General features: G+C 48.8%; 1 protein-coding gene across 2 annotated transcripts in view; it reads left to right on the forward strand.

The window, feature by feature from the left end:
• The first annotated feature begins 511 nt into the window (after nt 1-511).
• LOC103068020 (rho GTPase-activating protein 20-like) overlaps nt 512-12,132 on the forward strand; it is a 66,196-nt gene continuing 54,575 nt past the window's right edge. Inside the window, exon 1 of one of the 2 annotated variants that reach the window (XM_025171603.2) lies at nt 512-788. The gene's annotated coding sequence lies outside the window, so the exon portion shown is untranslated. The remainder of the gene's footprint in view (nt 789-12,132) is intronic. The other variant, XM_007435881.4, reaches the window with a different exon arrangement.

The following is a 12,132-nucleotide window of genomic DNA, read 5'->3' on the forward strand; positions in this document are numbered from 1 at the left end:
AATTCTGTGGCTTCTTTAGTCGCTCCAGCTTCTCATGCAGTTGCACGATCTGGGCCTGGTGCTCAAGGTCTGAACATAGACATGGCCTCCGTGGCACCTTTCATACAGAAAGGCCTCTGTCCCTCTCCAGCCCCTGATGCAGGACGCCTCCTGAGGTTTTTGCAACTGCCCTGGCACTGCTCCAAGCAATTTCCTGGCTCTAGGCACCCTTCCCTTCCCTTCCCTTCCCTTCCCTTCCCTTCCCTTCCCTTCCCCATGCAAACATCTTGCTGAAGCTTCCCCATTTCCCGGATGCAAACACTCACTCCGAACGGGGAAGCTGTTTTCATTCTTAGCAATCAGTGGGGCTTCCAGAAGAAAGTCCAGGACAGCTTGCTGGGAGTAAAACTCCTTATTTAGGCAGCACGGGGAGGAGCTGCTCAGCTGGTGCTCCCACCCCTCCTTCCCCTCCTGGCTAACAGGGAGGAAAAGTAGGCAGGCTATGAGAAGTTCCTCAGTCAGTCCATTCGCATCTCGGGCCTGGAGTCCAGCTGACAGTCTGCCCACATTCCTGTCCAAGGATTTACAGGGTCATCTGGACAGCTGGAGCCGGAGATGCTCTCTCCAGGGGCTGGTCTCCTCTTTCCTTGGGGGTAGAGGAATGCGCCAGGAGGCTGTGCATGACATGCCTACAGCAAGAGCCCCAACCGCCAGCCCACAGGATGACTTCCCTGCAGAAAGCTAACCTGCCACAGGGGCAGTGCAAGGAGGGTGTGAGAGCCTGGCTTCTCCCATAGGAGTGGAGCAAGGTAAGGACCCGGCCAAGGTGGGAGGGGAGGTGGCGATGCTGGTCTCCTTCCTGGAGGCAGAAGCTGGTTCTCCCTTCTGTCTGGAGCAGCAAACTCGGTCCGTCTGGAGCGCCACTTTGCATTCCTTCCTCTACGTTTCACTTTTTCCAGCTAGACTTTCTTCTCTTCTGTCTATTACTGGTGTGCTTGTTCTCAGCCAATTCCTACTGAGGACTGGCTGAAAGCCCTGTTAATTTTCTGGAGTCGATTGTACCTCACATTTTCCTGAGTCCGCAGCTGCTTCCTACAACCTGTTTGGTGTCCCTGTTTTTCCACCCCCTCCTGATTTAACTTTCCATGCTAGCGGACAGCGAATGCACAACAGGCTTGTCTCTGGAGAGGCTCCATACACACACCCGAGATATGTGCATATACAGCAGTTCTCTGTCATGCACAGAGGCTGAGCGGGGAGGCCTGCGGTGCGTCTTCTGCTCAGCGGGCTCTAGCCCGTAGCTGGCCAGTCTTCATCCTGTACGAGGGGTGGCTGCACGCTAGCATGAGTGCGGTCTTCCCCAGTTGCGCTAGGCAGAGCTCGTTGGGGGCACAGGGACTGGTGGGGCATTAAGGGATAATGTTAGAGGATGACATCTGACATATTGCCGGTGAGCTGCCAACTGTGGTGAATAAAAAGATGCGTGGGGAGCTCTCAGGCCGAGGAGCAATGTCAGGGGAGGACCAGGAGGCTGCTCAAGACGGGAGAAGCAATCTCGTTTCTCTCCCGTGGGCCATCTGGCCACGCTGGCCGGGTATTTCTAGGCTAGTGCAGTCCCTGGTCTTAGGAAAGTCTGAGGTGTTCAGGGCACCCATTCTGCCCGGCCTGCTGCTCCTGGAGGTCATGTGCAGGTACAGGCAGGTACATGCCTAAAGCTCCAGGAAAAAACAGTAAGTATGATCTGGCTGGTTTTCAGTCAATGACAAAACCCTTCTTTTTTTAAATATGATTTTTATTAAAACCTTTAAAAAAGAAGATAAAAACTAAGGTATAGTAAAGAAGAAAAGAGAAGAAGAAGGCAAAAGAGAAAGAAAAAAGTGCAAGAAAAGGGAAAAGGGAAAGAAAAAAAGAAAGAAAAAAGGTACAAAGAAGGGGCTTCTGATATTCTTCACAGCAATCACACGTACAAATATGTTTTAACTTCTCTAACGTTACATGTTACTCTTCTTTCTATGATCTATCCTGTCCAGTCATCAGAACATAAATCACAAGTTCATTTTTTTTTTCATTTCTATGCAAAAAGTCCAGAAGAGGCTTCCAATCACCAATAAATGTAGATAGTGTCTTTTCGCTAATCAAAGATATTAGTTTATCCATCTCAGCAGGATCTGTCAACTTCACCAACATTCCTCCATGGCGGGTAATGCCGAATCTTTCCATCTTTGTGCACTTAATAATCTCGCCGCAGTAATCATACGTATATTGAAATAATCTTCCACGACTCTTTTTTAACTGTTTATCCTAAAAGAAAAAGTTCTGGCTTCAACCGAATATTAATCTTTACAATCCTCAAAGTATATATTGGAATCCAACTTTTCTTAGCTTTTTTACGTGTCCACCCAGCATGATAAGAGGGCAAAACCCTCCTTACGCTGAATGGTTCTCTTTCTCTGAGTGCTGCCACAGGGTCCTCCTGCCCCTTCTGGCTGCTCACAGGCGCAGAAGGGCATTTTCGGAGATGTCTCAGGGGGAAACCCATTCATCGTCTGCCTTCCCTTTTTCTCAGGAGACAACCTGTTGGAAGCTGCCATTCATTTCTGCCCTAGCACGGTCTAGGAAGGGCGCTGTGGTCTGTCCCCATGGCAGTTCTAACCAGCGGCCATATCAGGAGTTAACATGATTGTAGGAGTACTGGGGGGGGGATGGGGGTCCCCCGTAGGGAGCTACGAGGCAGGGAGACTCACCACCTCTATTGCTAGCACTGGCAAAATCCACCACCGAGAACAGGACCCTGTGCCACCTGCGCTGCCATCTCCAATAAGCATTTTGTGCTTCCTTAATTCTGGCCCCCCACTTCAGGTCCTGCTTCCACACCCCTGTGAACATTCTTAGAGGTCAGGCTGAAAGCATGCAACTGCAGGTTCAAATTAGCAAGTGATGCAGACAGAGGATCAATGCTGTCACTGGGGTGTGTGATTCTCTTTGGGGTGGTCAACTTGTGTCTGGACTCTACCACCTGCAGAGGAAGGAACAGATGACTTTAACGTTCTCTGGATGCTCGAGAACAGGTGTCCAGAGAAGGGCTCTAGCTGCTCTTTCTCCCTAAGAGGCTGCTTTTCTATTGGCAGGAAAGTGAACTGGACAGAGGAGCCTTTAGGGAGGGAGGAGGCCTCCAGCTGAAAGTTGAGGGCTTGATCCCTCAACTGGACTTTTGAACTGCCATGGCTTTTCATGGCTTCCTTGCACATTTTTTAGAATATTTTGAACTCACTATTTTGAGTACTGAGTTCCTGGTTGATGACTTATCTCTGATAGTTTGAAGGAATGTTTCCTTTTTCTGAAAGATGAATCCATTTCCCCAAAGGTGCCTGAGCTTGAAAATACATCCTTCGCAGTCTCCTGGATCTGATGTCCTGAGTGTTCAGGCTGCCATTTAGGTCGCCTTTGTGCAGCTCCACAGACCTGATATAGGACTTATGGGAAGAAGGTCTGACTTACCAGGAATAAGGAAATGATATTTCAAATGGTTCATGACATCCATGCTCAGGGAAAGCTGCACCAAGCTCAGTTCTGCCTGTTTGATAGTTGTTCACACCATGGAGTCCTTGGGGTTCTCTGAGCTTGGTTGTTTTCTTGCAAACGTTTCGTAACGAAACGTTTGCAAGAAAACAACCAAGCTCAGAGAACCCCAAGGACTCCACAGTTCAATGCTGAGCTACATACATGCTCTTCAGTTGTTCACACCATACCCATGTTTTGGAGAGAAGCTTGACCTTCAGGCCTTTATAGCAGATCACTATCCTATCCTGTGAAACCCTTCACCTGCTGTTCTTGGAGATCCAGCTGCAGGGGAAGACAAAAACTGGCCAAGATTTTTTTTTTTTCCACCAGAAAAGTTTGCAACCATGCCAGCCCCTGACTCAGTCTCAATCATAGTTTAATCAACCAGCCATTGCTTTTCTCAGTAGGCCAACCCAGTCACTATGTCATTCCTGCTTACAAGATGCCACAGACGCTGAGCAGCCGTGGGTCCAATCAGCAGTAGAACTTGCATCTCCCATGCGCCCAGGCTTTCTTAAAGAAGTGCCAAGTTCCATGGTTTTCTTCCCAGGAAGCTCATCATTTCCGTTTATCTCTCTGCATTCTTGTTTCCAAGAAGTCTGTCCCATCCTAACATTGTAGAGGTTTCATTTTTCTTGACACCTAATATAAGGCTGTCAGATTGTCAGCCTGCATCTTCCCATTCCTGTGTTTTTTTCATAAAACCTTTTAAATACAAAGATTAGCAGATGATGACACCTTTGATGTCAAGAAATTTCCCCTGCTTGTTTGGGAACTGAAAAGTCACTTTTGGGGGCGGGGTTAGTTGGTGTCCTTTTATCCAGGTACTTGAGCAGATTGGCCAATGGCAAAATCGGTAGCAAGTACATTTGTTGAAATTGCTTATTAATAAAACCACAGTATGGTAAAATGGGGAAATGCTCCACATTTATCGTATAGTTTTGGTGCTTTCTAAACTACTCAGAGCTTGCAGGAATTGGAAGGAAGGAAGGAAGGAAGGAAGGAAGGAAGGAAGGAAGGAAGGAAGGAAGGAAGGAAGGAAGGAAGGAAGGAAGGAAGGAAGGAAGGAAGGAAGGAAGGAAGGAAGGAAAAAAGAAGGGAGGGAGGGAGGGAGGAAGGAAGGAAGGAAGGAAGGAAGGAAGGAAGGAAGGAAGGAAGGAAGGAAGGAAGGAAGGAAGGAAGGAAAAAGAAGGGAGGGAGGAAGGAAGGAAGGAAGGAAGGAAGGAAGGAAGGAAGGAAGGAAGGAAGGAAGGAAGGAAGGAAGGAAGGAAGGAAGGAAGGACAGCAGAAAAATAGGATGAGATTTGGCCTTTCTCATATTGGTGTGCAACTCTGGTTAGATTATTCTCAAGGAACCCTGCCCCGCCCCCAATAGCCATTCATGCCTTGTTTAAGATCTCCAGCATACAGTGAACCCACTAGCGACAGCAGATTCCCTGAAAAAGACACGGCAACCCCAAAGGTGCTTTCAACTTCAATTAACTCCCTCACTTCCTGTTCTAGATTGCAGCTTCTTCAACTCATGGTCCCCAAACCAACCTCCCTCCCCCCACTGCTCCGTCCTGCAGATCTCTTCCCCATCAGCACAGCTGGTGGAGGCATGAGTCGCGTTCTCAAGGCTCTGAGGGCTCTCCCCATTCAAAGCGCTCCAAAGAATCTCCGTCTCAAGAAGCCGTCTTTTCCCCATGTGTTCCCACCAAGAGACACAGACCAAGCGGGAAGAGGCTCACCCTGCCACCCACATTCTTTGCCAGATAAAGGCCAGCGCCCATAACTCAGATCTTCATAAGATGCATTTGAGGTGGGGGAGGAGGTCATGTTTCTGCAGGCACCAGGAACATCCTCGGGCAGAGACAAGCTAGGGAATTCAAAATCCTGGAAGCAGAGGAAAATTGCATGGGGTCTTACAGCAAAATTGCCTAACTCAAGGGTCTCCAACCTCCTGGGGCTGGGGCATATTCAGAATTTTGGCAACATATTTTTGAGGGCACTTCCCCCAAAATGATCAGCTGTAATGTATCCACATATCAGAAGACAAAATGGTGAAATTATGCGACAGCATCTCTTCTACTGCCACCAGAATGTTCTTTTGACCACCAACAAATTATGGCTATTTTTTTTCTGGGTCAGTATATACATTTTCAAGCAGAGTTCTGGATTTCAGCCTCTCCTCTTTTCTAAGAATGCCCTTGGGATTTCTGCAGGGCGCAGAAGCATTTGGGGGCATCAGGGTGATGCTTGAGTTGGCGCTTTGCACTTTGCTGCAGACCAGCTTCCTAATGATTTCTAATTAACAGACTTCCTACCTCCAGTAAAAATGAGATGCGCTATGAAGACTGGCAGGAGCCAAGGGCATACTGATGCCCACAATGTTGGGGAACTGGGTCTTAGCTGAATTAGGAGGAGGGGAAGGTAGTTCAGCAGGAATCAGCAAGGCAGGCATGACATGGGAGAAGAAAGTCTCCCCTGGTCAAAGGCTACCTGCTGAGTCCATCAAAGGCAAAGATGACCTCAAGTTGAGCTCAGCTCTTGGTGACTTACTGGAAACACCATGCAGTTTGTTTAGCAACAAACCAGGAGTGGTTGCCATTTCTTCTTCCAGAATGTTGTAGCTTCCCAAATACATCCACCAACCCTGGGATTGCCCAAAGTCTCCATTCAACTTGCAACCAGGACCAGCTGTGTTTATCTTCTGAGCTTGGATGAGGTAGCCAGGCCCTGCACCTACGCAGGCAGTAAATCCACTGGAGAAGCCAGACTGAAACTACGCCATGCCAGCAAAACTCTGCCTAACTAGGAGGCAAGAGAGCCCTCTCCCCATCTGACTGCCCCTCTCCATACTGAGAAGAGGCTTCTCAGAGATACTCTTCTTCTCTGACCTGTCCTGGAAAGGTCTTTGCAGCTCAGTTCATCTCTTCTTCTACCGCTCCGTCCGTAAGGCTGCCTTGGGGCTCATTGGCGTCACACTGGTGCAGTGAATGGTGCACAGCATTGTATAGGCAATAAAGCACATTTGTGCATTACCTTGATGTCACTGAGGCCTTCTGATGGTGCAACCTATGCTATTTCTGAGAAGGAAAATGTGAGAGTGTGTGTGTGTAAAGTTGTGCCAAGAATCAGACAGGTGAGACTAAAGTCTTGTTCTTACGAACACACCCAGAAAACTTTGTTTCCCATGTGGCAGCCATAGGGTTCCAGCAAAGTCTGATAAGGGTCTGGAGACAACTTTTTGTGAAGTGATATGGACACCCTTGACAATCAATAGAACTGAAATACGCGGTCCTGGTAAAGGTGCTGAAATAAAGTCAAGGAGATCCAGGTTCAAGTCCTCCCACAGCCATAGAAACTCCCAGAGGCTTGGGACCAGTCCTTTCCTCTCAGCCCAACCTACCTCACAGGGTCGGTGCTGTAGGAATAAAATGATGGGAGACTCCAATACGCTGTCTTAATCTCTCAAAAGAAAAGATGGGATTGAAAAGAAATAAACACATAAAGAAACCAGCCATAGGAATTGCACTACATTTTGAAAATCCCCTTCTAGGAAGGGTTAATTAATTAATTAAGTCATCCTTGCCCTTCAGGGCCTTTGCTGTGGTTCCAGCTGTGGGCCCAGTGCAGGGAGGCTGGGGGCTCCCGCAGAGAGGCCCCCTCTGACTCTGGCGGCCAAGGGCCCTGGGGCAGTCACCCTGGGACGGTTTCGAACAATCAGAAAGCTCTGAAGACATTTCAGAGGTGAATGAAATTTTATAGAACTAAGTACAGAGAGGACTGGAATAAACATTTTTTTAATAAAAAAAGTATTCTATAAAAAGTAAAGCCTAGAATTTTTTTATATGGAATGACGACGACTATTACAAAAGCTGGTCAGAAAGGGGCATTTTAATCATAGGCTGCATTTGCATAGGATGCTTAACTTGGTTACTGAACGTAGCCCTTTCCTAAGTTCACGCAACACACTAAATCATAATCCAGCCAAGCAAGTTGGATTCGCACCACAAGCCAAGGTGAAGAGAATTTAGTCTCTGGTGCAAATGAATCTGGTGACCCTTGGACTGTCTGAGCATTTTGCATGAGCCTAGCCAGTGGTGTGGAAATCTGCTCCCTCGTCCCTTGACAGTTTTCTTCCCCTACAAAAAAGGCATCTGTTTTTCTACTTTGTTCCCAGGTTGCTTGGGAATTTCTTTCAGATTTCTCTGGGTGGTGTGTCTGAGCCACGCCTGATTGTTGGATGGGAGGAGGGAGGGGGTGCTCTTGCTGGCCCTCCGTCTCTCGCCACATCTCTCTGCAACCTTTCCAGTAAAGCCTGGGGGAGGAGATTCCTGCCATCCAGCTGGAGCCAAGGAGACTGCAGCCGGCTGGGTAGAATGAAAACTGGGCGCTCCTGCCCAGATCGTGCCCGCTGCAATTCAGGTGGATATAAGAGCCTTCGTCTTTTTCCCTGAGAACTTCACTGAAATGCTCTTCCCCTTTGGAAAAAAAGACAAAACAAATGTTCCTTTAGCATCAGACAGGATGACTTTTTAAAGCCGGGACAAACTTCATCACAGCCCAACACAGATTAGTACAACTGAAACTTGGTCCAAAACAAAAATCTAAACAGCTCTGCTAAGGGTCAAGGTACATGAAATGCTAAGTGGTTTCTTAAATTTCATAACTGGGATTCTTCCCCACCACAGCAATAAATTAAAAGGCCATTCTAAGAGAACTCGAGCCACTCCTTTCATTTTCTGATTTATAAGTTGTTTAGTGCGGAGGCTCGCTGTTTGTTGAACTCGGGGTGTTTATCGCTTCCCCGCGAAGCTTGCCGCAGGGTCTCGCTGAGGCTCTGGGATTGCACAGAACCGTCGCCGTGCTTCTCCGCCTTCCTCTTGCCACTCGGCAAAAGGAGTTTGCAGCTCTCGCGAACCCGTTTAGAAGCCTGCGTGATCCGAAGGGCCAGCAGCAGGAGCAAAGACACAGTGCCGCGGTCTCTGGCAGCTTCCAGCCTGCTTAAAAACCGTTGTCTGTCTCCAGCTTTAAGAGAATGAATGCAACGTATTTTAAATAAGGCTTCTTCCTGTAAATTGTAGGCTAACACAGTTAGGCGTTCTCTGCATGAGGCCTTCTGCGGGGAAGCAACGCCGTCATCGGCCAATGGCTTTGCTGAGCGGTTTGGCAGGGTTTATTCATGTAAAAACTGGGTGTCTTTATTGGAGAGAGCAGGCAGAACTGGGAAGATTCATTTCTGGCTTACTGGCCGGAGGCCTCGGAGTTTTTACCCCTAGGCGCACGTTGGCCGAAGTGCAGCGTCTTGGTGCAGCCACGGATGTACCACAGAGACATGGCAGATCTGGGCAAATTCCTAAGAGTTTGGGGGCAGGAAGGGGAGCCTCGCAGGGTGCTTTTTCCATCGGCATCCCCATGGTGTGTGTGGCCAGGGAGTTCTGAGAGCAGCCTCTCTCTCGAGTTCTCCGACTCAAGGGCAACATCAACTCACGCTGAAGTCTCTCTGGGCAATCGTGCAGACCACGAGGAGATTCCCAAGCGTTACAACCAGAGTCGGCAGTTGCAAAGGCCAAACCCGAGTTCTCAAGCAGAAGCAGGCCATCAAGGAGAAATCCAGATCCCAATCCCCAATCCATTCAGAAATCTGCAAGCCCAAGAGGCTCACGATTAATTTGGGGCTGAAAACAGCCTTGCAGTTTCTCCAAAGTTCTCTTCCCCAGGAAAGAAGCTTCTGTTTTTCTACTTTCTTTTCAGGGTGCTCGGTTTTTTTTAACTTCCTCTTGCTGACATTCTCGGAGGCCACGAAGGCTGCTTTCTCTGGCGAGGTTTTTTCCTTTCCATCCCTCTGTGGCTGCCCCACTTCCCGGGTGGAAGAATCCCCGGGAGGAGCCGCTGGCGGAGATCTCGCCGTGGAGTTGAATGGAAGCAGAGACAACTGGGGAGGACCCAGAGAGGGAGAATCCAGCGTGAAACTGGCGATGCTGGTGCAGGAGGCTGACTCGGTCGAACCGAGTGCAATGGCTTCCTTCACACATGGTAGTGTAAAGCGATAGTAAAGCGAAGGCTAGTTCCCACAAGGCAAAGAATCAGAGATTACCATCTCGGGGGCGTCACAGGTGGCTACCTCAGAGGTAAAAATGGGGCTGATACAGGAGCGTCCGCAGAGAGAGTCAAAAACATCAAGATGGTGCCTGCAAGCACGACATCAAAGTGATGCACATAAAAACCGGTCAGGGCTTTGATGGCATGATTGCGAGTGCCATCCTGACTTTTTTGACTCCCTCTGTGGATGCTCTTGTACTGGCCCCCTACCTGAGTTGGCCACCTGTGACGCCCCCGAGATGGTAATCTCTGATTCTTTGCCTCGTGGGAACTAGCCTTCACTTTACCATCCCGTGCGAAGGAAGCCATGGCACTCGGTTCGACTCGGAGCCATTTCTTTGGCCATAGATGAACACGGCAAATGTGCTTTGCTAGCTTTGGTTTTGGTGTGTGGGATAAATGCGCCCCTCTCTTTCATCGTCAGTGCAGCCAAGCCTCATGTCACCCCAGCAGTATCTGTCTGGTGCTCCAAACTGCCCATTGGGGAGCCTTGTAAGGAGAAGAAGATCCGTTAACAAACTGCATCCGATGTGCATCCGTTTTTTTAACTCACGCTCTTGAAGAGCAGTAATTGTAGCTTGGCCCCCCGGCACAAAGAAGACCTTCTAGTCCAGTTGAGGCCTGAGCCCTTTGCAAACCTTTGTAGGAAATAAATACTTCAATAGTGCTGACAAATGTCTGGGAAACTCTCTGAGCTGAAAATAATCTGATCTTCCAAAAACAGGCAGGGTGGGGTTAAGTTTGCATCCAGCATCGAGACAGCAAGAAAACAGGATGTTTTTTCCCCTATGATATAACTTATTTGTTCTGTTCCCCACTGAAATGTCAGGGGGGGGGGTGCTGTTCTGCTTTAGGAGCTGCCAGAAAATTCTCAGAAAAAGGAGAGATCAAGAAACACCAGAAAAACATGGAGGAGGCAGGGCACGCGAGGGAGGAGGAACCTTTGATTTCTTTAAACTGAGGGTAAGCGTGGCTGTCCTGACCTCTTAGATATACTGGACTTCAACTCCCATAATCCCCAACTAGCACGGCCAGGCCAGGTTTTCTGGGGGATTATGGGCATTCAAATCACCAGACTGGAGAAAACTATTTTTGATGATAATTATAGGGGACTTCGGATACATTTGAAATTATGAGGTTTTTTTCATCCTTGCAAGAGAGCAATAATACTGGAATGGGAGAATGGAAATCCCACTAAATAACCAAGAAAAACAAATAGACCATTAACCGAGCCCAGCGGAAAAGTCGCCAGCAGTCTCGGGACAGAAGCAATGATGGCACGTTGCTTTCAGCTCAGTTGGTGCGCGCACTTCAAAGGTGCCATGACTGGAAAGAAACCATCAGCTGGAAAGGTCTCATTCAGGGTGTGCAGCTGGTCCCCCAGGAAGACAACGCTCACCTGCCAGCTGGTGCCTCGGGAGCCCAAGAAACAAAGGGCAACTTTCCATGGTTTGTTTCTGGCAGGGCGTCACAAGTGGCTTTGCAGAACCGTTGGATATGTGAGCGCCTCTCTACGTGCATTTGATTCCTTGGACACATTCCACCCACTTTGGAGCGTAAGGTGGGCTCCGCTTGGGATGCTCTGCTTTTTCCATAAGCCTCTCGACACCGACTCTGAAAATGGCAAGAAAGGAAGAGGAATAGTCTGTGGGTCTGCATGAGAGCTAAGCAGGAATGGGAGGGAGGGGTTCCCCTGCAGGAAGAGGCCCCCCGTCCTGCGCTGGAACTCTGTCTCCAGGACTGGCGAGTCGGTGGACGCTCTTCCCTCTGGGCCTCTGTTGAGCCAGAAAGCAAATGCGCTGGGGCCGCAAATAGGAGCCTTCATTTCACGTTCTCTCTCCGCTGGACAGCAAAAGCCAGCTCTCTTTAAAGTGCTTCCACCCTCGCTCTGTTTCGTGTATCAGCTGAAGTCGGTTTGTTTATGTCCAGTGACATACCTAACATTAGGCTCTTAAAGCAGTTGCGGTACGTGTTTGTAAAATCACATTGAAACTCAGTATTGAATTAAACGCGTCCAACTCCTCCTATGTTGAACCAAGGAAGGAGGGAAAATGTCTTCTTCACCCATGCCACTGAGCCATAGTTTGCTTAAACTGAATTAGCTTTGTCTACAGGCATGCTAAACCGGGCACTGTTATATTCAAACCACAGCGAAGGCACTCAGACTTTGGGCAGGCTGGCACAACTCTTGTTCTCTGCTCAATCAACCTCACAGGGTTGTCTCGGGTGGAACATTGGTGGTGAGCGCAATCTACTCAGAAGGAAAGACAAGTAGCAGCAACTGTAGTAGTAGCTATGAAGACACAACATGAACATTGAAAGAGGGCAGGAGAGACAATTTATAGCCTCTTATCCTGTTTTGTCCTGCTCCGTCTTGGCTGAAAGGGTTGGAACCTGGGGGGACATTGAGCCTCCGTTTTGGCAGGCAGGTGATGCAACTAAAGTGGCCTTTTGTGGCAACAGGACTGCGAGTGGTCAGATAGTCTGTTTCCCCCCCTCCACCAC

This window comes from Python bivittatus, unplaced genomic scaffold (genome assembly GCF_059951505.1).
Source record: "Python bivittatus isolate LINGU-HERP-01145 unplaced genomic scaffold, Pbiv_v1 ctg000790_np1212, whole genome shotgun sequence".
NCBI classification, from domain to species: domain Eukaryota; kingdom Metazoa; phylum Chordata; class Lepidosauria; order Squamata; family Pythonidae; genus Python; species Python bivittatus.